Consider the following 25144-nt stretch of genomic DNA (forward strand, 5'->3'; position numbering starts at 1 on the left):
CTGTTTCAGAGCACTCCCCTGTCTAGACTGTGACTGTTCCCAGTCCATCTCCTGTAACTCACATTTCCAGGTGTCTGTCATCCCGTGTGGGGATCCAGGAATGATACGCACCCTGGGCCCCAATGACATTTATTGCCTGTTAAAGGCTCTCTGCACTAGGGCCCTTGAAGGCCTTTCCATGAACTGTGAGACAACTGGCCAGTCTCTCCCAGTCTAGGCCAAGCATTTCCCCACTTGTCTAACAGTTTTCAACACCACCAAACCCAGGTCAGATCCAATCTCCTTTTGTGGTAGGGGCAAAACATCCTTCAAGTTTATTCCTTTGGCTCTGGATGAACGTCGGTTCTTCTCAGGGGAGGAGGTTGGCGTTTGGTGAAAGCAGCGGCGTGTGTCTTACATACTGTGAGGATGTTCCTTACTGCAGTATTTATAACATACCCACATGTGTCCCCAGCTGGGACAGGATTGTACCAGCTGGGAAAAGGTTGGGACTGGCAGGTGGCGTCACTGTCACGATTTTCTAAGTATTCTCCATCAATTTCCCGTTTGTTCAATGTGCCACATCTCAGTCCCTCACCTGCTCTCATATATTCATTGCTCTGTCACATTCCTGATGTGGGTGTTTACCGAGGACTGTGATTGCTGGTTCAGGATTTGCGGATAGTGTAGGCAGATATCTGTTTATCATCATAAATGAGACACAGCTATTCTGGGGGACCAGTAGCGATTCTGCCCCTGTGAGGATGGCAATAGGAACTGGGAATATGGCAGCACCTCACAGCTCCTCCACCTAACTGCCCTTGTCTCTGTGCCTTACTGAGCTCCAGATCAGTGCTCCCATTCATAACATCCCATGGACCCTGGCGGTGCCTGAGTAGCACCATTGAGCTGGGAGATACTTGATGCTGGTTGGCAGAGGTGGAGGGAGGGTAAAGTAATGCAATCTCCCTGAGGGACCACTGAGGGCAGGGATTGAAGGGGGCACCGTTAAGTTTGTCTGTCTGTGTTGGGGGCAGGGGTCCTCTTGACAGCAAAGCAGAAAATGCTGAATGTAGAGTGCTGAGAATTAAACTCTCCCATTTGGGAAGGGCATGAGGGCCCCCCCCCCCCAAAATCCTGCCTCCCTACTTCAGCATTGGTGTGAGGGTGAAAGGGGTTTGAAGTACGGCAGAGCATATGCTGTGGCAGGTCTTACCAAGCTGAGATGGTGTTGAGCTAGCCTCCAAGGTAGTAGGTAGTCTGACCATACCTCTATTAAGCTAGGGCAACCTGGCCAAAGTGGAGGGGGTACCGCAGCTACAGGACACAAGGGTTGGCACCCCGAATGCACTGCTGCAAGATTCTCCTGCCAAACAAGCCACACAATGCAGAATAAACTGGAAAACAGCTCAGACTCATGCGTCAGCCTGACCTGGGATAACACAGGACGAAAAACAGAGGCTAGTCTAACTATTTGTTGCAAGTCACAACACAAGAACACTGTCATCCGATTCATATATCGACATTTACATTGAAGTCAGAAAATCAATAAAAGCCGAGGTCATAGGGTTATGTGAAACAAGAATAAAAGACATGCATCTGATGAAGTGGGCATTCACCCACAAAAGCTTATGCTCCACTACATCTGTTAGTCTTTAAGGTGCCACAGGACTCTTTGTTGCTTTTTACAGATCCAGACTAACACGGCTACCCCTCTGACACAAGAATAAAAGACCTCATTGCACAATGGAAAAGCTGAGAGCAAGTATTCCTAGGAAGATCACTTGACAATAGAGCAAGGATTGGCGGTGTAGGAGTCATTGTCAGGAAAGAAACAGTTCCAAGGATAGTTAGCGGCAACATCGTGTCACCCCAAATAGCAGGTCTCACGCTTCAGATAAAATGAAGGAGAACGATTCAAATTATTCAGGTGTATGCTCCCACGCAGCAAGAGGAAGATGAAGAAATGGACCATATCTACGAAGAGCTGGAGGAGGTAATGCAGAAAAGATCCACCTACACAATTATCCAAGGGGACTTCAATGCAATAGTAAGTGGAAAAAAGATTGAAAAAGAAAAGTATGTGAGAAAATTCAGTAAAGGTGTAAGAAATGATTGTCTGGTTGCATTCGGAGAGGCAAACCATCTCCACATAATGAACACAATATTTGAAAAAGAACCTTGTCGGCAGTGGACAAGGAAACATCTGGATGGAGTCGCACAGAATCAGATTGATTATATAAAGACGGATACCAGAAGAATCTTTAATGATGTAGCGACAATACGAGAACGAATCATTTTCACAGGATCAGCCCGCTCAAAATATGTTCCGCTCAAAATATGTGTTGACAATGTCTATGAAGTTGAGAGATAGCCAGAAACTGAAGCAAAAATGGCACTTCAACGAAGAGGCATTTGTACAGGAAGTGAGTGAAATGAACCTTGAGTATAAAGGTCAACAAGGACATCGATGAGGCCTCTGAATAGTTTATCTCACAGCTAATCTCAGCAGCTAAGAAGGGAAAAGCATTGAAAATGTTGGGATGCAAGCAGAGGATCAGTGAGGAAATTGTGAATCTGATGGCAAGGACGGTGCGCATGAAATTAGAAGGAAAAATGGGCAAAGAATACAGAACACTGTGCAAAGGAATTTGTGTGAAGATCAAAGAAGACTACAAAGACTTTAGAAAAGAGAAATTCATAGAGGCGGCTGAAAAGAGTGAGTCTGAAGAAGGTAGAAAGAGATGTTAGACTGAAACGGATAATCCCAGAAGCGCTGTTGTATAGCACATGATTGGATTTTTGGTGTCCTAAGAGATTTGTGCACATGTTTAATTAACTGGTGGCAACAGCTAATTTCCTTTGTTTTCTTTCTCAGCTCTTCCCCAAAGGGGGCGGAGGTGAAAGGGCTTGAGGGTACCTCACCAGAAGGAATTCCCAAGGGTGTCTTCTTGGGTTCCAAAAAGGGTTTTGCATTTGGTTGATGGCAGTGTTTACCAAGCCAAGGTCAGAGAGAAACTGTAACCTTGGGAGTTTAGAAGCCTGGAGTGGCCAGTATTAACTTTTAAAATCCTTGCGGGCCCCCACCCTCTGCACTCAAAGTGCCGGAATGGGGAATCAGCCTTGACAAGGCAATATCAGGTTGCGCGTGCAAACCATCCCCCAAGTATATCTGCTTCTGATCTACCACAGTAGCTTGTATCTTTTTATTAGTCAGTTTGTTAGGTATTTGTTCTCCATTTGATAGAAAATAAAGGTATATATATTGTGATACAGCATGGCCAGATGGCAGCAGGAGAGTGATAGATGGGCTATATGGAAGCCCCAGGATGTTGAGAACCATATTTCCTGTAGAGGGAAGAGACGCTGCTACAGTTTAATTAGTGCACCTGAAGCCAATTAGACCAATTAGAGCACCTGAAGCCAGTCACCTGATAAAAACCCCCCTGCTTCAATCAGACAGTTGGAGGAACTGAAGCAGAGTGCTTTGTTGTTGGAGCAGAGAGCAGTTTGAAGGAGAGCAGTTTGGAGGGAAGCAGAGGAGAGTTTGGAAAAGTGCAGTGGCGGGCCAGAAGCCCAAGACCCTTGGTAAAGGGAAACCCAGCTTGTACCGAGCAGAGGAACTCCACAGACACAAGGGGTTGGGAGAAACTTAGCCCAAGCAGAGAGAGGGCAGGAAGCTCCACAAGCTGAAGGGCCAGAGAGGAAAGTAGCCCAGGGGAAGGAATCACTAGTTCAAGTGGTTTGCCACTATACCAAGGGCCCCTGGGCTGGGACCCGGAGTAGAGGTCGGGCTGGGGTCCCTCCCTCTCCACTCCCTTTTCTGGGATACTAGTGGGACAGTTAATACCCCAGATCGGGGTGAGAAATGGCGCCCTGAACACCCTCACAAGAAGAGAAAGTGCGGGATCCATCACAGACTCCCCTGTAAGGGGCATGTCCGCTTCATTCAGCTCAAATGCTGCCTCTCTTGTAAAGATGCCTGGGTGAATCATACATGCTGCAGAAGTGCAATGTATGCCTAGGCCTGAACTATAGGGCTGGGAAGAACCAGGCAGTCAAACTTTGACACCTTATGATGGAGAATTCCCTCCAGCCTGCTCCTGAGTCAGGTCAGGAAACCCCTGGACGTCAGTTACCAGGGGCAAATAGGGCCCTTCCACCTCAGCTCAGCATTCTTCTGGGAAGGAGAAATTCTCAGAGCCTTCCTCTGAAGTCTCCCAGAAGAGCAAATCTAGTGCCCTTCCCAGGGGTTCCTCCACAAAAAGAATTCACTCCAGCCAGATCTACAGCCTCTGAGAGGTTTTCCTCAAGGTGGAAGAGGCTCCTCCAATATGGTGGACATGGGAAAATGCCACGATTCTAAGTCCAACCAGAGCTCTGGGAAGACCCTGGTAGCACCAAACAAGAAGGAGCAGTACTGTCATCTCAGACTCCACTCTCAATATCCTTACCAACTGCTGAGGTACCATGAAAGCCTTCAACCTCATCTGCACCAGCCCCGTGGCACCCCAGGACTCCATTGCCATCAGAAAAGGACAGACACCTCTCGGTACCACAAAAGCTCTCGGTACCTCAGGACGTCAGACTACAAAAGGAATTGGTGATGAGTGCTGAACCTCAGTCTCTGTTGGTAGCAGCCACAGAGCACCTTTCGGTATCGAGAATCCCCCATCTCCAGATCCCTTTGCCTCCCCGGTGCCATTGTCCCGCCAGTCCCATTCTCTGGGAGCTGCTCCAGATGACCTTCCGTCTACCTCCTCTCTTTTTGTGCAAGGTTCTCCAAAGCATCCTCACACACACACACCCCTTTCCCGAAGGGGCAGGGGAGATGTTTTGGGACCTCATCGATCCTGGTGGGAGCAGCTCCGGATGCTACCCCCTTCCCAGTAATGGCCTCAAGGGACATATTGGAATCCCTATACTGCCTATTGTCAGCAGTTCTCTAGGTCCCAGCCCCATCCCATTGGGATGACAGGGAGACCCAAACTTCCCCTCCCCAGCAGCAAGAGGAAACATTTCAGGAACAGCAGTCCAGGGCAGACAAAGAAGCCACATCTCAGACCTCCTTCCCAGATGAGGCCCTGATGCCTTTCTGCTAGTTCATGATTTTTGCCAGTTCCAGGACCACATTAAGCCAGTGCCAGAATCTGCAGATACCACTGGAAGAACTTGGAGAACTCCAACACAAGCTGCTGGATATTCTGCACTCTGTGACGCCATCAGGAGTCACCTTTCCCATTAATGAGGCTCTATGGGAACCCACTAGAACCATCTGGCAAATCCCAGCTACGGTGACACCCACTTGTAGGAGGGCTAACAAATAATACTATGTCCCCTCCAAGGACTCTGAATTGCTGTTTTCCAACCTCTCTTTGTTGATGTGGTGAACACCATTACAAATCCACCCCATATGACAGAGACCAAAAGCATCTGGACCCCACTAGGCTGGAAGGCCTATTCATCAGCTATGCTGCAATTCCTCTATGCAAATTACCCAGCATTTATGGCCAAATACTTTACCAACTATACATAATTTGAGTCATTTATTGAATGCCTTCACTCGGATCAAAGAGAACAATTCCAGGCAATTGTTGCTGAGGGTCAGTTGTTGGCAAGAATGTCTTTGCAGGCAGCTCTTGATGATACAGACACTGCATCTCTGTGGCGGCAGTTCTGTGCCGGGCTTCCTGGCTGATATTGTCTGGCTTCCCCAGGGAAATTCAGAATACAGTTGAGGCTCTTCAATTTGGCAGATGAAAGTTGTTTGCAGAGAACACTGACAAGTCATTAAATCCCCTTAAAGATTCCAGGACCATATTATGCACTTTGGGCATCTACACTCCTGCAAACAAACAGAGATTCAGTGGATCACCAATGGCTCAAAAATCCCTTTCATACTTATACCTCAGCTCACAGAGTCAGCGAGATTGGTGCATTCATGGCAGCCCCTCCCCACACCCCCTTTCAATGTTTCACAAGGAGAAGGTCTCCTTCCGACTGCATCCCAGCTTTCTCCCTAACGTGACTTCCAATTTTCACCTGAATCAGACCATATAGCTGCCAGTTTTCTTCCCAAAACCACATACTTCCCACCAGGAGACAGTTCTCCACACTCCAGATGTCAGGAGGGCAGAAGCCTTCTACCTCGACAGAACTAAACCATTTCACAAATCCAATAGACTATTCATTTTGATTGCAGATAGATTTAAGGGATTTGTCATTTCCATCCAGAGACTTTTGAATCACAACTTGATACCAAGCTGTCGCCATTACACTCCCTATCAGTATTTTGGCACATTCAACCAGATCACAGTCTACATCTATAGATCTACTTTAAAATGTGCCCATTTCAGACAGCTGCAGGACCGATATGTGGTCTTCAGTAGATATTTTCGCTAGACACTATGCATTAGTCGATGTCTCCAGGTCTGATGCTGCAGTCAGCAACGCAATTTTCTCTTCTGTTCTGGACTCCATTCCAAAGCTTCTTCCTCCTACTGGGGATACTGCTCAGAAATCACCCTGAGCGGTAGTAGGGATAGGACTTGAAGAAGAAAAAGGGGTTACTCCCCCTGTGTAGTAACTGTAGTTCTTTGAGATGTGTCCCCCTCTGGATGCCCCACTACCCGTCCGCCTCCCCTCTGCTTCAGAGTTTCTGCTCAGACTTGGTGGTGCAGAAGAAACTCAGCGGACTGTTTGGCCATGCAGCCTGATATGGCCTAGACCAGGGGTTCTCAAACTGGGGTCAGGACCCCTCAGGGAGTCGCGAGGTTATTACATGGGAGGTCGTGAGCTGTCAACCTCCACCCCAAATCCCGGTTTGCCTCCAGCATTTATAATGGTTAATTTAAAAAAAATAAATTTTAATTTATAGGGGAGGGGGTCGCACTCAGAAGCTTGCTATGTGAAAGGGGTCACCAGTACAAAAGTTTGAGAGCCACTGGCCTAGATGCAGGGCACAAGGGGCACACGCAGGCCCAGTGTGGTGCACCCCTAGGGACACACCCTCTAGAAGAACTACAGTTACTGCACAGGAGAGTAACCCCTTCTTTTGGTTTCGTGGGTTTCCTTAAAGCTGATTTGACTTGTGATGTGCTGCCACTTTGCTTTAATCTGATTCACATGCAGCAGTTCACAGAGAAAATCAAGTTCACCCAGGGCTCCATGTCTAAACTCTAAGCACAAGATTATGATATTGTGTTGCCATTACAAAATGAGATTAGGCCCAGCTCCACAAAGGGACGTTGGCCCGACGGTCTGAATACACAACAGGAGTTAGGCACAGTGATGCTGAGCGTCACAACACTTCACTTCTAGGCACCTAGAAAAATCACTGGGATTCACAAAGCCTGAGTTAGGCGCCTGAGCTCCTGCACAACAAATGGGGGAGAGACTGACGCCTTAGACTGTGAGTCACAAAACCCTGCAGAAGGCAGGTGTGACATACCCAGGGGACAATCTAGACTAGTGCGTAGCTGTGTCACCCTTTCCCCCTAACCTGGGGTTCCCTTTTCACTGCTTTGCTGCTGTACGCACCAGTCAGGACTGCTCACAAACAGCCTCCAGCATGCAAGTCCCTCCCAGCTACGTCTGTGTGTGTGCAGCAGCCAGCCAGTAGGGTTGCCAGGCATCCAGTTTTCCACCAGAACGCCTGGTCGAAAAGGGCCCCTGGTGGCTCTGGTGGACTGTTAAAAGTCCAGTCGGCGGTGCAGCAGGGGCTTGGGACTAAGGCAGGCTCCTTGCCTGCCCCACCGCCACGTGGCTCCTAGAAGTGGCCACTAAGTCCCTGTGGCCCCTAAGTGCTCCAATGTGTAGAGGGTACAGTGACCAATGTGTAGAGCTGCAGGACCACCCATGTGCCCAGAGGCTGCAGGGTCTTGGCAGCTGCTTCCTCGCAGCTGCAGTAACTGCAGCTGGAACCCCGCACCCCTCATCCCTGGCCCCACCCCAGAGCCTGCACCCCCCAGGCCAGAGTCCTCGCCTCCCCCTCCAATCCTCTGCCCCAGCCCGGTGAAAGTGAATGAGGGTGAAGAAGAGTGAGCAACGATTGGAGAGGGGCATGAAGCAAGCAGAGGCGGGGCCTCGGAGAAGGAGCAGGGCATAGGCGGGGCCTCGAAGAAGAGAGAGGACAGGGCAGAGGTGTTCTGTTTTGTGTGATTAGAAATTTGGCAATCCTACCAGCCAGCCACACCTTGGTTATATTTCAGGGTGTTCCCCCAGCAATATCTGTCCTGTAATGCCAAGCCCTCTCTGCACAAGACAAATTCATAAAAAGTCCATATTTCTTTAAAAGAAATAATATGCACAATTTGTTACACCAAATTGAGTTTCCCAGACACTTCAATTTAATCACACTCGATTAGATATAACAATTAAACAAGTTTATTAACTACAAAGAGAGTGATTTTAAGTGAATACAAGTAAGGAGGCATAAACGTCCAAAATGGTTAGAAGAAAAATGACGATAAAACACAATTGGCGCCTAACTTAACAAATTGTGTTACATTCAAAGCAAAGCTCTCAACAGTCTTACTGGCCAAATTTCATCCAGGATCTAGTCTTCTGTTTAATGGCTGCTTCCTTTGTCCCTTCTCTTACCGTGCATAGAGTAGGGTTACCATACGTCTGGATTTTCCCGGACATGTCCGGCTTTTTGGGCTCCAAATCCCCGTCCGGGGGGAAATTCCCAAAAGCCGGACATGTCCGGGAAAATCGGGACATGCGGGCCGGCGGCCGGCGGTCAGCGGTGCCGGGCCGGGGGCTCGGGAGCCAGCGGTGCCGGGCCGGGGGCTCGGGGGCCGGCGGCTCGGGGGACGGAGGTCGGCCAGGCCGGGCCGGGGGCTTGGGGGACGGAGGTCGGCCGGGCCGGGGGCTCGGGGGACGGCGGTCGGCGAGGCTGGGCCGGGGGTGCTCGGCCGGGGGCCGGCAGTGCTGGGCGGGCCGGAGGTGCTCGGCCGGGGGCCGGCAGTGCTGGGCGGGCCGGAGGTGCTCGGCTGGGGGCCGGGCCGGGGACTGGCAGTGCTGGGCGGGCCGACCCTAGGGTTACCATATTTTGAGCCTCCAAAAGGAGGACACTCCACGGGGCCCCGCCCATGCCCCCCCGCCCCAACTCTGCCCCTTCCCCAAAGTCCCCGCCCCAACTCCGCCCCCTCCCCTGCTTCCCACGAATATTTGATTCACGGGAAGCCTGAAGCAGGTAAGGAGGGTGTGGGGGGAGGAGGCGCGTCTCCAGCCTGGGTCGGCTAGGGTTACCATTCGTCCGGATTTACCCGGACATGTCCTCCTTTTTGTGCTAAAAATAGCGTCCGGGGGGAATTTGTAAATCACTCAAAATGTCCGGGATTTCCCCCCCCCCTCTCCCCCCCCGGCAGAGCAGAGCGAGCGGCTGGGAGGGCTGCAGGAAAGTCACGGGCTGGACTCCGGAGCAGCTGTAGAAGAGCTCCTCCTCCTCCCTCCCTCCCTGCATTCTGAGCCGGCAGCTCCTCCCCGGCAGCCCCGCGCCCGGCTCCAGCAGCACTGTGCAGGGCCAGGGACCGTGTTGTGTGTTGTGCTGGGGAGCGCAGCCACATCTCCGGCTCGCGCAGAGCCCAACACCCTGTTCTGAGCAGCAGGGTAAGGGGGCCAGGGGGGCAGGAGAAGGGGCAGGGAGGTTCTGGAGGGGGCAGTCAAGAAACGGGGGGGGGGGTCGGGAGTTCGGGGGGGGCTTTTTGGGGGGAGTGGAGAAAGTTTTGGGCAGTCAGGGTACAGGTAGGGGGTAGGGTCCTGGGGGGCAGTTGGGGGGGGGTCTTAGGAAGGAGCAGTTAGGGGATAAGGAACAGGGAGGCTTAGGTAGGAGGTGGGGTTCTGGAGGGCAGTTAGGAGCAGGGGTCCCAGGAGGGGGCAGTCAGGGGACAAGGAGCGGGAGGGGTGGGGGGTTGGGAGTTCTGGGGGGGAGCTGTCAGGGAGCAGGAGTGGGGAGAGGGATCGGAGCAGTCAGGGGACAGGGAGCAGAGGGGTTTAGATGGGTTGGGAGTTCTGGGGGGGGGCTGTCAGGGGGTGGGGAGTGGTTGGATGGGGCGTGGGAGTCCCAGGGGTCTGTCTGGGGGTGGGGGTGTGGATAAGGGTTGGGGCAGTCAGGGGACAAGAGGCAGGGAGGCTTAGATAGGGGGTGGAGTCCTGGGGGGCAGTTAGGGGCAGGGGTCCCAGGAGGGGGCAGTCAGGGGACAAGGAACGGGGGGAGGGTTGAGGGTTCTGGGGGGTGGGGGGTGGGAGGGGCAGGGGCGGGGCTCCTCCCGTCCTCTGTTTTGCTTGCTGAAATATGGTAACCCTAGCTAAGCAGAACTCAAGTTTTACTATATAGTCTGCAGTCAATCAGGAAGTAGGGGGGAATGGGAACAGAGACTGTGGGTGGGGGAATTGGGATCATGTTTTGCTAAGGGCAGGAATGGGAACAGGGAATGGGAACAGGAACAGGGACACAGGCAAGGCTCTGTGGTGTCAGAGCTGGGAAGGGGGACACTAGGGTACGTCTTCACTACGCGCCGTATCGGCGGGTAGCAATCGATTTATCTGGGATCGATATATCGATCCCCGAACGTGCACACCGTCGACTCCGGAACTCCACCAGAGTGAGCGGCGGTAGTGCAGTTGACGGGGGAGCGACGGCCACCGATCCCGTGCTGTCTGGACCCCAGGTAATTCGATCCAAGATACTTCGACTTCAGCTATGCTATTCACGTAGCTGAAGTTGCGTATCTTGGATTGAGAAGGAAACTGGAATCATGCTTCCTGGAAGTTCATCGAATTGTTTGCACCTTCGGACTTTGGGTATTGTTACTCTCTGTTCATGCGAGAAGGACCAGGGAAGTGAGAGGGTGAAGGAATAAGCCCCCTAACAATGTTCCCTCAGTTATTGCCAGGCATGAATGTACATTAGCCTACTCAGTTTTGAATTACACAGAGCATCAGCATCCCTCCCTCCCCCTTTTCCAGTACGATGTCCATCATTCACTTGGTGAGGAAAGCTTCCTTGTCCATCGTGATTACCCCGCATTGCCTCCCCGTAACTCACATTTCCAGGTGTGTGGGGAACCATGTTTGGCCTGCTGGGTGCACAGCTCGGCCCCAGTTACATTTGTCTGCCTATTGACTGATCTTCCTTCAGTGGCTCCCGAAGGCCTCTCGATGAAGTGTCAGACAAATGTCTGCTCTATTTCTATCAGTGTCATAGCTTTCAACAACACTGAATCCGATAAGATACAATGTCTTGGCAGATGGTATCCAAGCCATCAGAGTGTTCTTCTCCTTAAAGTATTGAGTCAGGGTAAATGGTGATTCTGAATTGCTTTATATGGCGTATTCTGTATTATTGATTCTATCTAAATAATCTTCATTCCTGGGGAGTGAAGATTCTTGGTAATCAGAATGCAGGTCAAGATAAAACCCATACAGTTTATCTGATTTTTATTTATCTTGCCTCTTGTTAGGTGTTGAGGTTGGGGGTTCTGTCGAAAGCAGCTGTGTGTGTTACATACTGTGAGAATGTTCTTGACTTGTAATATTTATAACATACCCATACGTGTTCATATTAGGGGTCAGGAATGTACCAGCTGGGGGAAGGATAGGATTGGAAATTTAGTTGAAATTTCAGATATTTAGTGGTTTGGTTTGGTTTAATATTTATATAACACATTCGTCTAGTGTGTGTTTTTTCTAATATTAAACCTGACACAAAGTTAACAGAGTTGTCAGTTTGAGATGCTTTGAAGGGAAGGATTTTCATGGGAACAAGGGACACTTCGGTACCCAACTCCCACTATTTAAATTTGAGAAGGCTCTGAATAGAGATTGACTGAAACATATTTTTAAGGACTTTATTTGAGTGTTAGAGTAGAAGCTCCCAGGTTATTTACTGTCTATTCATTTCTGCTTGTTTGTTTGTACCGCGATCCTGCCCAAATTTTGTAAATCTCATTAATTCCTAATATAGACTGAAAGTGCATACTATTCAGAGTGTCTATGTTCAGGGGAGTTCTCATCGCTCACTTTCTCCTTGTTTCAGGGAGGAGCAGAGCCACAAGACACCAAGGTAAGTTCAGGGCCGCCCAGAGGATTCAGGGGGCCTGGGGCAAAGCAATTTTGGGGGCCCCTTCCATAAAAAAAAGTTGCAATACTATAGAATACTATATTCTCGTGGGGACCCCTGTGGCCATGGGGCAAATTGCCCCATTTGCCTCCCCCCACCCCCCGGGTGGCCCTGGGAAAAATAAACATTTAAAAACCTTCCACATCTCAGCACAAACTCAGTTTTGAGAAAACTTCTTTTCAAGTCACCTTTACAAGGTATCACTGGTTCTCAGCATCAGCTAGTGCTAAAAGGCACTAAAAGGGTTGGGAAAATATTTTCCGTCAAAACTTTTTTTGGATCGAAAACTTAGGGGTTTTTAAAAAGCAGAAAAAATCACGGACAATGTCTGCTTTCCTTCAAAATTTGTTGTGGTTTTTTTTTAATTGAAAAGCTGAAATTAGTCTGCCAAAACCTGAACATGGTTTGGGGTTTCAGAAATGTGTGGCCAAATATTTGCTGCTTGCTGTGTTTGATTGTTTAAAGAAACAATAAAAAATTCTGCTTAAAAAAAATCTAAAACTTTTGAACCACCTCAGCTTGTGACCAAACGCCTGAGCCCATCCAGTCAGAGATTCTTCCAGGTTTCTGATACTCTGCTGGCTTCCTTGACTCATATCTGTCTCCAGAACTTTGGGTTCATTTAGATTAGAACATAAGAAAGGCCGTACTGGGTCAGACCAAAGGTCCGTCCAGCCCAGTATCCTGTCTACCGACAGTGGCCAATGCCAAGTGCCCCAGAGGAAGTGAACCTAACACGTAATGATCAAGTGATCTCTCTCCTGCCATCCATCTCCACCCTCTGACAAACAGAGGCTAGGGACACCATTTGAGAAGTGAAAGGGATGGTAGCCCTAAGGGAAAAAAAACAGCTTGACTCATTGTGTTAAATAGCTGTCTGCAAGCCTCCAACTGCTGAATGAGCTTTAGGGTAGGGAAGGCTGTGCCTCCCCAAACAGCCTGGCCCTGCCCCCTATCTGACCCCCACCCACTTCCTGCCCCCCAACTGCCCCCTCAGAATCCCTGACCTATCCTTCTCCTTGTCCCCCCAACGCCCTCCCCAACCAGATGGATCAGACTGAGTAGGTTCCAAAACCTCTTGGAGGCTCTTACCTTGTAAACTGGGACATCTGTTTTCTAGTAAAATCAGTAAAAGGAAAGGAGAAAACTCGAAAGAGGCTCCTGCTCGCACTCAAATACGTGAACCCTAATATTCTCTTAGGCCTCAAAGAGAGACCTCGAGAAGGAGACTTGCTGAAGCAAAGCCACAGGGGTCTCTGAGGTTTCCCTGGTCCTGCGCGCCTGTCCTGCCTGGCTGATGTCAGCATCTCTCTCTGAGGTCACCACCTCCCTAACACCTTTGACCAATAGGCTGAGGTCCTGCAAAAGGCCTTTGTGATGTCACTGCCACACCCACCCATCCCGTGAAGTGCTAATCACCTGCTGCTGAACAGACACTTTGAAGGTTTGAGCTACTCTCTACAGATCACCCCACTCAATGCGTCTTCATTCTAGGAAGCAAGCCGGCTAGACGGTAAAACATCAGAGGCTGCTCTCAATGCTACACTCAGTGTTTCCAAAATTAGTAGACTTTATGGCCAGAAAAGACCTTTAGAGCATCGCATCTAACCCCCTGCATATCATGGGCTTCCTGTATAGTACAATAGTTACTTTTTGGGCACACACATTCCAGAAAGGCATCTAGTCTTCAATCAATGACATCAAGAGATGGAGAATCCACCACTTTCCCATTTAGTGAGTGCCAGGGGGCTCCATTTCCACTTCCACTAGCTCCCCATTTACAGTGAGCCAGAGCAGTACCTGCAGCAGGGAGCGGGAGTTGCTGATGGCCCCGCAACCCAGTGAAGTGGGTTGCGGGGAAGTTGAGATCTTGCCCCAAGTCATCCCAGACACTAATGCCAAGCCACAGGATGGCAGCATCTAGTGTCAGTGGAGTCCGAACACTATTTCAACCCCACAGTTTTCGATGAACTTCCCACAAGGGGAGGTGATGAGCACCCCCAGCAACACACACACACACACCACTCCTGGTGGTGGGAGGGGAACAGGAGAAAGGACAAAAGAAGTAAGAGATGAAGAGAAAGGAAGGAGGGATGGAGGAAAAGGTAAAACAAAAAGGACAAACCCTAATGTCCCCAGTGATTCTACGGCACAAAATCCAAGGGATGGAATAAAATTCTGCCATCTTAAACTACTGTTTTCCATGCCTAGAATTCAGCTGGCACCACGTGGATCAGACTGAGCAGCTGCCAAAACCTCTTGGAGGCTCTTACCTTCTAAACAGGGACGTCTGTTTTCTAGTAAAATCAGTAAAAGGAAAGGAGAAAACTCGAAAGAGGCTCCTGCACGCACTCACGTACGTGAACCCTAATACTCTCTCAGTCCTCAAAGAAAGACCTCGAGAAGGAGACTTGCTGAAGCAAAGCCACCGGGTCTCTGAGGTTTCCCTGGCCCTGTGCTCCTGTCCTGCCAGGCTGATGTCAGCATCTCTCTCTGAGGTCACCACCTCCCTAACACATTTGACCAATAAGCTGACATCCTGCAAAAGGCCTTTGTGATGTCACTGCCACACCCAACCAAACCCTGAAGTGCTAATGTCCTGCTGCTGGCCTGACACTTTGAAGGTTTGAGGTTGTCATAACTATAAAGGGAAGGGTAACAGCTGTCCTGTGTACAGTACTATAAAATCCTCCTGGCCAGAGACTCCAAAATCCTTTTCCCTGTAAAGGGTTAAGAAGCTCAGGTAACCTGGCTGGCATCTGACCTAAAGGACCAATAAGGGGACAAGATACTTTCAAATCTTGGGGAGGGGAAGGCTTTTGTTTGTGTTCTTTGTTTGTGTGGGTGTTCGCCCTCGGGACTGAGAGGGACCAGACATCAATCCAGGTTCTCCACATCTTTCTAAACAAGTCTCTCCTATTTCAAACAAGGCGTGTTAGTTTTCCTTTGTTTTCTCAACTTGTAAATGTACCTTTTCCTAGAGTGTTTATCTTTGTTTGCTGTACTTTGAACCTAAGACTAGAGGGGAGTCCTCTGAGCTCTTTAAGTTTGATTACCCTGTAAGGTTAATTTCCATACTGATTTTACAGAGATGATTTTTACCTTTTTCTTTAATTAAAAGCCTTATTTTTAAGAACCTGATTGATTTTTCCTTGTTTTAAGATCCAAGGAGTTTGAATCTTGATTCACCAGGAGTTGGTGGGAGGAAGGAGGGGAATGGTTAATTTCTCCTTCTTTTAGATCCAAGGGGGTTGGATCTGTATTCACCAGAAGTTGGTGGGAGGAAGGAGGGGGGATGGTTTATTTCTCCTTGTTTTAAGATCCAAGGGGTTTGGATCTGTATTCACCAGGGAATTGGTGAAAGGTTTCTCAAGGCTACCCAGGGGAGGAAATTAGCCTTGGGATGGTGGTTAAGCTTAGAAGTTTTCATGCAGGCCCCTACATTTGTACCCTAAACTTCAAAGTGGGGATACAGCCTTGACACAGGTACTCTCTGTGGATCACCCCACTCAATGCGTCTTCATTCTAGGAAGCAAGCCGGCTAGACAGTAAAACATCAGACGCTGCTCCCAATACTACACTCAGTGTTTCCAAAATTAGTAGACTTTATGGCCACAAGAGACCTTTACAGCATCTCATCTAAGCCCCTGCATATCATAGGCCTCCTGTATAGTACAATAGTTACTTTTTGGGCACACACATTCCAGAAAGGCATCTAGTCTTCATTCAATGACATCAAGAGATGGAGAATCCACCACTTTCCCTTTTAGTGAGTGCCAGGGGGCTCCATTTCCCCTTCCACTAGCTCGCCATTTACAGGGAGACAGAGCAGTACCTGCAGCAGGGAGCGGGAGTTGCTGAAGGCCTCAGAGGCGCAGCCCCTGCAGTGTCTCAGGCACCTGGCGCAAGTGGCGGATGATGCGGGTGCATCACTTTGGCCGTGACGTCCTCCTCCTGCAAAGGAACGAGAACCTGTCAGAGACTCAAACGCCCCGAGGAATCAGGGGGAATTAAGGGCACCTGGAACCAGCAGTATTTAAACTGACTACCTGCCCACCACTGAGGGATGAATTCACCTCCTGAACCCCAGAATGGAGTCTTCTTGTCCTTTCTAGTAACCTCCAGTGCCAACCCACCACCTTGTAGGGTGAGCTCCTGCTACCTCCCCCTCAGTACCCTTGACAGCTGTTCTACCTCCAAACCACAGCTCAAGTTATCAGAACCCTCTTCTCCACCCCAACCCAGGTTGCGCAGGGAGGCGGCCCTAGCAGGGGGGGCAGGAGGGATTCTGCCAGCAGTGAAGTGGGTTGCGGGGAAGTTGAGATCTTGCCCCAAGTTATCCCAGACACTAATGCTAAGCCACAGGATGGCAGCATCTAGTGTCAGTGGAGTCCAAGCACTATTTGAACCCGACAGTTTTGGATCAATTTCCCACAAGGGGAGGTGAAGAGCACCCCCAGCAACACACACACCACTCCTGGTGGTGGGAGGGGAACAAGAGAAAGGACAAAAGAAGTAAGAGATGAAGAGAAAGGAAGGAGGGATGGAGGAAAAGGTAAAATGAAACGGACAAACCCTAGTGTCCCCAGTGATTCTACGGGACAAAATTCCAGGGAGGGAATAAAATTCTGCCACCTTAAACTACTGTTTTCCATGCCGAGAATTCAGCTGGCACCAGATGGATCAGACTGAGCAGGTTCCAAAACCTCTTGGAGGCTCTTACCTTCTAATTTTCAAGTAAAATCAGTAAAAGGAAAGGAGAAAACTCGAAAGAGGCTCCTGCTCGCACTCACATACGTCAACCCTAACACTCTCTCAGTCCTCAAAAAGAAACTTCGAGAAGGAGACTTGCTGAAGCAAAGCCACAAGGGTCTCTGAGGTTTCCCTGGTCGTAAGCCCCTGTCCTCCCTGGCTGAAGACAGCATCTCTTTCTGAGGTCACCACCTCCCTAACACCTTTGACCAGTACGCTGAGGTCCTTGAAAAAGCCTTTGTGATATCACTGCCACACCCAACCAAACCCTAAAGTGCTCATGTCCTGCTGCTGGCCTGACACTTTGAAGGTTTGAGCTACGCTCTGTGGATCACACCACAAAATTCGTCTTCATTCTAGGAAGCAAGCTAGCTAGACAGTAAAACATCAGAGGCTGCTCCCAATACTACACTCAGTGTTTCCAAAAGTAGGAGACTTTCTGGCCAGAAGAGACCTTTACAGCATCTCATCTAACCCCCTCCATATCATAGGCTTCCAGTATAGTACAATAGTTACTTTTTGGGCACACACGTTCCAGAAAGGCATCTAGTCTTCAATCAATGACACCAAGAGTTGGAGAATCCACCACTTTCCCTTTTAGTGAGTGCCAGGGGGCTCCATTTCCCCTTCCACTACCTCCCCATTTACAGTGAGCCAGAGCAGTACCTGCAGCAGGGAGAGGGAGTTGCTAAGGCCTCAGAGGAACAGCCCCGGAAGTGTCTCAGGCACATGGCGTAAGTGCCGGATGATGCGGAGCTGGTGCATCCCTTTGGCCGAGACGTCCTCCTCCTGCAAGGGAAGAGGAACCTGTCAGAGACTCAAATGCCCCGAGGAATCAGGGGCAATTAAGGACACCTGGAACCAGCAGTATTTACACCCAGCACCTGCCCACCACTGAGGGAGGAATTCACCTCCTGAACCCCAGAATGGAGTCGTCTTCTCCTTTCTAGTAATTTCCAGTGCCAACCCCCGTCCTTGTAGGGTGAGCTCCTGCTACCTCCCCCTCAGTGCCCTTGACAGCTGTTCCACCTCCAAACCACAGCTCAAGTTATCAGAACCCTCTTCTCCACCCCGACCCAGGTTGGGCAGGGAGGCGGCTCTAGCAGGGGGGGCAGGTGGGATTCTGGCAGCAGTGAAGTGGGTTGCGGGGAGGTTGAGATCTTGCCCCAAGTCATCCCAGACACTAATGCTAAACCACACGATGGCAGCATCTAGTGTCAGTGGAGTCCAAGCACTATTTCAACCATACAGTTTTGGATCAACTCCCAACAAGGGGAGGTGAAGAGCACCCCCAGCACACACACACACACACACACACACACACACACACACACACACACACACATATACCACTCCTGGTGGTGGGAGGGGAACAAGAGAAAGGACAAAAGAAGTAAGAGATAAAGAGAAAGGAAGGAGGGATGGAGGAAAAGGTAAAACGAAAAGGACAAACCCTAATGTCCCCAGTGATTCTACCAGACAAAATTACAGGGAGGGATTAAAATTCTGCCACCTTGAACTAGTGTTTTCCATGCCTAGAATTCAGCTGGCACCAGATGGATCAGACTGAGCAGGTTCCAAAACCTCTAGGAGGCTCTTACTTTCTAAACAGGGATGTCTGTTTTCTAGTAAAATCAGTAAAAGGAAAGGAGACAACTCGAAAGAGGCTCCTGCTCTCACTCAAATACGTGAATCCTAACACTCTCTCAGTCCTCAAGAGAAACCTCGAGAAGGAGACTTGCTGAAGCAAAGCCACAGGGGTCTCGGAGGTTTCCCTGGCCATGCGCCCCTGTCCTGCCTCGCTGATGGCAGCATCTCTCTCTGAGGTTACCACCTCCCTAACACCTTTGACCAATATGCTGAGGTCCTGCAAAAGACCTTTGTGATATCACTGCCACCAATCAAACCCTTAAGTGCTAATGTCCTGCTGCTGGCCTGACACTATGAAGGTTTGGGCTACTCTCTGTGGATCACCCCACTCAATGCGTCTTCATTCTAGGAAGCAAGTGGGATAGACAGTAAAACATCAGAGGCTGCTCCCAATGCTACACTCAGTGGTTCCAAAATTAGTAGACTTTATGGCCACAAGAGACCTTTAGAGCATCTAATCTAAGCCCCTGCATGTCATAGGCTTCCTGTATAGTACAATAGTTACTCTTTGGGCACACACATTCCAGAAAGGCATCTAGTCTTCATTCAATGACATCAAGAGATGGAGAATCCACCACTTTCCCTTTTAGTGAGTGCCAGGGGGTTCCATTTCCCCTTCCACTAGCTCCCCATTTACAGTGAGCCAGAGCAGTACCTGCAGCAGGGAGCGGGAGTTGCTGATGGCCTCAGAGGCACAGCCCCTGCAGTGTCTCAGGCACCTGGCACAAGTGCCGGATGATGCGGAGCTGGTGCATCACTTTGGCCGTGACGTCCTCCTGCTGCAAGGGAACGAGAACCTGTCAGAGACTCAAACGCCCCGAGGAATCAGCGGGAATTAAGGGCACCTGGAACCAGCACTACTTCCACCCATCACCTGCCCACCACTGAGGGATAAATTCACCTCCTGAACCCCAGAATGGAGTCTTCTTGTCCTTTCTAGTAACCTCCAGTGCCAACCCCCCTCCTTCTAGGGTGAGCTCCTGCTTCCTCCCACTCAGTGTTCTTGACAGCTGTTCCACCTCCAAACCAAACCTCAAGTTATCAGAACCCTCTTCTGCACCCGCAACCAGGTTGGGCATGGAGGCGGCTCTAGCGGGGGGGCAAGAGGGATTCTGCCAGAAGTGAAGTGGGTTGAGGGGAGGTTGAGATCTTGCCCCAAGTCATCCCAGACACTAATGCTAAGCCACAGGATGGCAGCATCTTGTGTCAGTGGAGTCCAAGCACTATTTCAACCCCACAGTTTTAGAGGAACTTCCCACAGGGAGAGGTGAAGAGAACCCCCAGCAATACACACACAGACACACACACACACCACTCCTGGTGGTGGGAGGGGAACAAGAGAAAGGACAAAAGAAGTAAGAGATGAAGAGAAAGGAAGGAGGGATGGAGGAAAAGGTAAAATGAAAAGGACAAACGCTAATATCCCTAGTGATTCTACGGGATAAAATCCCAGGGACGGAATAAAATTCTGCCACCTTGAACTAGTGTTTTCCATGCCTAGAATTCAGCTGGCACCAGATGGATCAGACTGTGGAGGTTGCAAAACCTATTGGAGGCTCTTACCTTCTCAACAGGGAAGTCTGTTTTCATAGAATCATAAAATCATACAATATCAGAGTTGGAAGGGACCTCAAGAGGGCATCTAGTCCAACCCCCTGCTCAGAGCAGGACCAATTCCCAGCTAAATCATCCCAGTCAGGGCTTTGTCAAGCCGGGCCTTAAAAACCTCCAAGGAAGGAGACTCCATTTTTTTCCCCATCTTATATGGAACCAATCACCAGAGACCCCAACCATCAAAAAATCACCAAATGTGCTTTGTTGCTTCTAACTGATTTCTAGTAAAATCAGTAAAAGGAAAGGAGAAAACTCGAAAGAGGCTCCTGCTCCCACTCACATACGTGAACCCTAATACTCTGTCAGTCCTCAAAGAGAGACCTCGAGAAGGAGACTTGCTGAAGCAAAATCACAGGGGTCTCTGAGGTTTCCCTGGCCCTGCCCCCCTGTCCTGCTTGGCTCATGTCAGCATCTCTCTCTGAGGTCACCACCTCCCTAACACCTTTGAGCAATTCACCTCCTCAACCCCAGAATGGAATCTTCTTGACCTTTCTAGTAACCTCCAGTGCCAACCCCACTCCTTGTAGGATGAGCTCCTGCTACCTCCCGCTCAGTGCCCTTGACAGCTGTTCCACCTCCAAACCACAGCTCAAGTTATCAGAACCCTCTTCTCCACCCCCACCCAGGTTGGGCAGGGAGGCGGATCTAGGAGGGGGGGCAGCAGGGATTCTGAAAGCAGAAAAGTGCGTTGCGGGGAGGTTGAGACCTTGCCCGAAGTCATCCCAGACAGTAATGTTAAGCCACAGGATGGGAGCATCTAGTGTCAGTGGAGTCCAAGCACTATTTCAACCTCACAGTATTGGATCAACTTTCCACAAGGGGAGGTGAAGCGCACCCCCAGCAACACACACACACCCCACTCCTGGTGGTGGGAGGGGAACAGGAGAAAGGACAAAAGAAGTAAGAGTTGAAGAGAAAGGAAGGAGGGATGGAGGAAAAGGTAAAACGAAAAGGACAAAACCTAATGTCCCCAGTGATTCCACGGGACAAAATCCCAGGGAGGGAATAAAATTCTGCCACCTTGAGCTAGTGTTTTCCATGCCTAGAATTCAGCTGGCACCAGGGGGATCAGACTGAAAAGGTTACAAACCTCTCCGAAGCTCTTACCTTCTTAACAGGGACGTCTGTTTTCTAGTAAAATCAGTAAAGAGAAAGGAGAAATCTCGAAAGAGGCTCCTGCTCGCACTCACGTACGTCAGCCCTAATACTCTCTCAGTCCTCAAAGAGAGACCTCGAGAAGGAGACTTGCTGAAGCAAAGCCACAGGTGTCTCTGAGGTTTCCCTGGCCCTGTGCTCCTGTCATGCCTGGCTGATGTCAGCATCTCTCTCTGAGGTCACCACCTCCCTAACAACTTTGACCAATAGGCTGAGCTCCTGCAAAAGTCCTTTGTGATGTCACTGTCACACCCAACCATCCCCTGAAGTGCTAATGTCCTGCTGCTGGCCTGACACTATGAAGGTTTGAGCTACTCTCTGGGGATCACCCCACTCCATGCGTCTTCATTCTACGAAGCAAGCCGGCCAAACAGTAAAACATCAGAGGCTGCTCCCAATGCTACACTCAGTGTTTCCAAAATTAGTAGACTTGATGGGCAGAAGAGACCTTTAGAGCATCTAATCTAAGCCCCTGCATATCATATGCTTCCTGTATAGTACAATAGTTACTTTTTGGGCACACACATTCCAGAAAGGCATCTTGTCTTGATTAAATGACATCAAGAGATGGAGAATCCACCACTTTCCCTTTTAGTGAGTGCCAGGGGGCTCCATTTCCCCTTCCACTAGCTCGCCATTTACAGGGAGCCAGAGCAGTACCTGCAGCAGGGAGTGGGAGTTGCTAAGGCCTCAGAGGAACAGCCCCTGCAGTGTCTCAGGCACCTGGCACAAGTGCCAGATGATGCGGAGCTGGTGCATCACTTTGGCCGTGGGGGGGGGAGGCTTTTGTTTGTGTTCTTTGTTTTGGTTGTGCGTTCGCTCTCGGGACTGAGGGGGACCAGACATCAATCCAGGTTCTCCACATCTTTCTAAACAAGTCTCTCCTATTTCTAACTTCTAAGTAAATAGCCAGGCAAGGCGTGTTAGTTTTCCTTTGTTTTCTCAACATGTAAATGTACCTTTTACTAGAGTGTTTATCTTTGTTTGCTGTACTTTGAACCTAAAACTAGAGGGGAGTCCTCTGAGCTCTTTAAGTTTGATTACCCTGTATGGTTATTTCCATACTGATTTTACAGAGATGATTTTTACCTTTTTCTTTAATTAAAAACCTTCTTTTTAAGAACCTGATCGATTTTTTCCTTGTTTTAGATCCAAGGGGGTTGGATCTGTATTCACCAGGAGTTGGTGGGAGAAAGAAGTGGGAATGGTTAATTTCTCCTTGTTTTAAGATCCAAGGGGTTTGGATCTGTATTCACCAGGGAATTGGTGAAGGTCTCTCAAGGCTGCCCAGGGAAGGAAATTAGCCTTGGGATGGTGGCAGCGGACCAGAGCTAAGCTGGTAGTTAAGCTTAGAAGTTTTCATGCAGGCCCCTACATTTGTACCCTAAAGTTCAAAGTGGGGATACAGCCTTGACATGGTGGTAGCGGTGGGATCATTTTAAACCCAAAGCCAGTGAGATTTTTTTTTCTTTCTAGCTGCTTGAAAAGCAGAGCTGGAGATAGATGCATATCTTCTCTCTCCTTGCCTGAAGGCAGAGGTGTTAAGTTTTTTTAACAAGGTCCTTTGTTAAGAGAAGTGTTCAAATGAGCAAACGACAGGGTAAAAGGAATTTACAAGCTGAATTGGTTTTTTTTTCTTTTTACATCCTCGGGAGTAGCTAGTTAGAAAGTCTCTCTTAACTCAGCAGCAGCCAGAGCTGAGAGCTTCCCAGTTTCAGTCAACTGCAGAGGGGGTGACCCAGCACAAGAAAACAGGAAAATGACTACCAAAGAAGTAGCTAAAAAAATAGAACTGGCCAAACTAAAAGCAGAAGAAAATGAAAGAAAACATCAGAGACTGCTTCAATTAACAAAACTCAAGACACAGCAGAGAAAAAGAGAAGAAAAAGCCAAAGAGGAGGCCCACAAGAGAGAGATGAAGTTGAAAGAAAAAGAAATGGAGCTGAAAAAAAAAAGAGATGGAGGAGAGAGAAAAAGAAAGGAAGCATGAACTGGAAGTAGCAAAGGCTAAGCAAGCTTTCACCCCCATCCCTGTTCCTGAGCCGTCCACCAGGGCCCCGGCTGTGTTACCAGAGACCCAGACAAAGGTGGTGGAACCGGATCCCCTGCCAACGACTGCAACAGCCGTAGTGAATCCAATCCCAGAGACCCAGCCAAAGCCAGTCCCAGAACCGGAACTGGCAACGCAACCAGCACCAGGACCATTGCCAGCACTGAGTCCAGCGCTTGCAAACCCGTCTACAACTCCAACGCCAGAGGGCACCAGCGAGCCTGACCTGGCGGAAGCAGCAGATAACCCTACCCAAGAGGCTCAGCCAGAGCCTGAGATACCACATAGTGCACCAGTGGACAGCGGATCACAGTCAATGGAAACAGCCCCAGCACCTGCATCACTTCCAGAGGGACCAAGCCCCAGTCCACAATCCAAGGAGGAACTGATGTCTCCAGCATCAAGGAAACAGTTCCAGGCCGAGCAGGAAGCAGATAACAGCCTTCAGAAAGTTTGGGCGGCGGCGTGGAGCACCCCACCGCCTCTCAGCTCTTCTAACCGATCCCGGTTTGTTATAGAACAAGGACTTTTATACAAGGAGACTCTTTCTGGTGGGCACCAGAAAAACTGGCATCCTCAAAGACAGTTGGTAGTTCCCACTAAGTATCGGGTAAAGCTCTTGAGCTTAGCCCACGATCATCCCAGTGGCCATTCTGGGGTGAACAGAACCAAGGACCGGTTGGGGAAGTCCTTCCACTGGGAGGGAATGGGCAAGGACGTTGCTAATTATGTCCGGTCTTGTGAGGTGTACCAACGAGTGGAAAAGCCCCAAGACCAGGTTAAAGCCCCTCTCCAGCCACTACCCATAATTAAGGTCCCATTTCAGCACGTAGCTGTGAATATTCTGGGTCCTTTTCCCAAAAAGACACCCAAAGGAAAGCAGTACGTACTGACTTTCATGGATTTTGTTACCCGATGGCCGGAAGCAGTACCCTTAAGCAACACCAGGGCTAAAAGTGTGTGCCAGGCATTAACAGACATTTTTGCCGGGGTAGATTGGCCCTCCAACATCCTTGCAGATTCGGGAACTAATTTCCTGGCAGGGACCATGAAAAACCTGTGGGAAGCTCATGGGGTGAATCACTTGGTTGCCACCCCTTACAACCATAAAACCAATGGCCTGGTGGAGAGGTTTAATAAAACTTTGGGGGCCATAATATGTAAATTCATAAATGAACACTCCAATAATTGGGACCTAGTGTTGCAGCAGTTGCTTTTCGCCTACAGGGCTGTACCACATCCCACTTTAGGGTTTTCACCATTTGAACTTGTGTATGGCCGCGAGGTTAAGGGGCCATTACAGTTGGTGAAACAGCAATGGGAGGGGCTTACGCCTTCTCCAGGAACTAACATTCTAAACTTTGTAAGCAACCTACAAAGCACCCTCCGACACTCTTTAGCCCTTGCTAAAGAAAACCTAAAAAATGCTCAGAAAGAGCAAAAGGCCTGGTATGATAAACATTCCAGAGAACGGTCCTTCAAAGTAGGAAACCAAGTCATGGTCTTAAAGGCGCTCCAGGCCCATAAAATGGAAGCGTCGTGGAAAGGACCATTCGCGGTCCAGGAGCGCCTAGGAGCTGTTAATTATCTCATAGCCTCCCCCACCTCCAACATAAAGCCCAAGGTATACCATGTTAATTCTCTTAAGCCCTTTTATTCCAAAAAATTAAACGTTTGCCAGTTTACAGCCCAGAAAACAAATAACGCAAAGTGGCCTAAAGGTGTCTATTACGAAGAAAAAAAGGATGGTGGCGTAGAAGAGGTGAACCTCTCCACGACCCTTGGACGTCTGCAGCGACAGCAGATCAAGGAGCTGT

At 49.5% G+C, this 25144-nt stretch overlaps 1 long non-coding RNA gene across 2 annotated transcripts in view; it reads right to left on the reverse strand.

Annotated features, from left to right (window-relative positions):
* Nucleotides 1–5515: 5515 nt before the first annotated feature.
* Nucleotides 5516–25144, reverse strand: part of LOC135977718 (uncharacterized) — an 85769-nt gene continuing 66140 nt past the window's right edge. For both annotated transcript variants that reach the window (XR_010595138.1, XR_010595137.1), the window contains 4 exons: nucleotides 19164–19287; nucleotides 17525–17647; nucleotides 15942–16060; nucleotides 5516–5824 (listed from right to left, as the gene is read on the reverse strand). This is a non-coding gene — a long non-coding RNA (uncharacterized LOC135977718). The remainder of the gene's footprint in view (nucleotides 5825–15941; nucleotides 16061–17524; nucleotides 17648–19163; nucleotides 19288–25144) is intronic.

This window comes from Chrysemys picta, unplaced genomic scaffold (assembly GCF_011386835.1).
Source record: "Chrysemys picta bellii isolate R12L10 unplaced genomic scaffold, ASM1138683v2 scaf18, whole genome shotgun sequence".
Lineage (NCBI taxonomy): Eukaryota > Metazoa > Chordata > Testudines > Emydidae > Chrysemys > Chrysemys picta.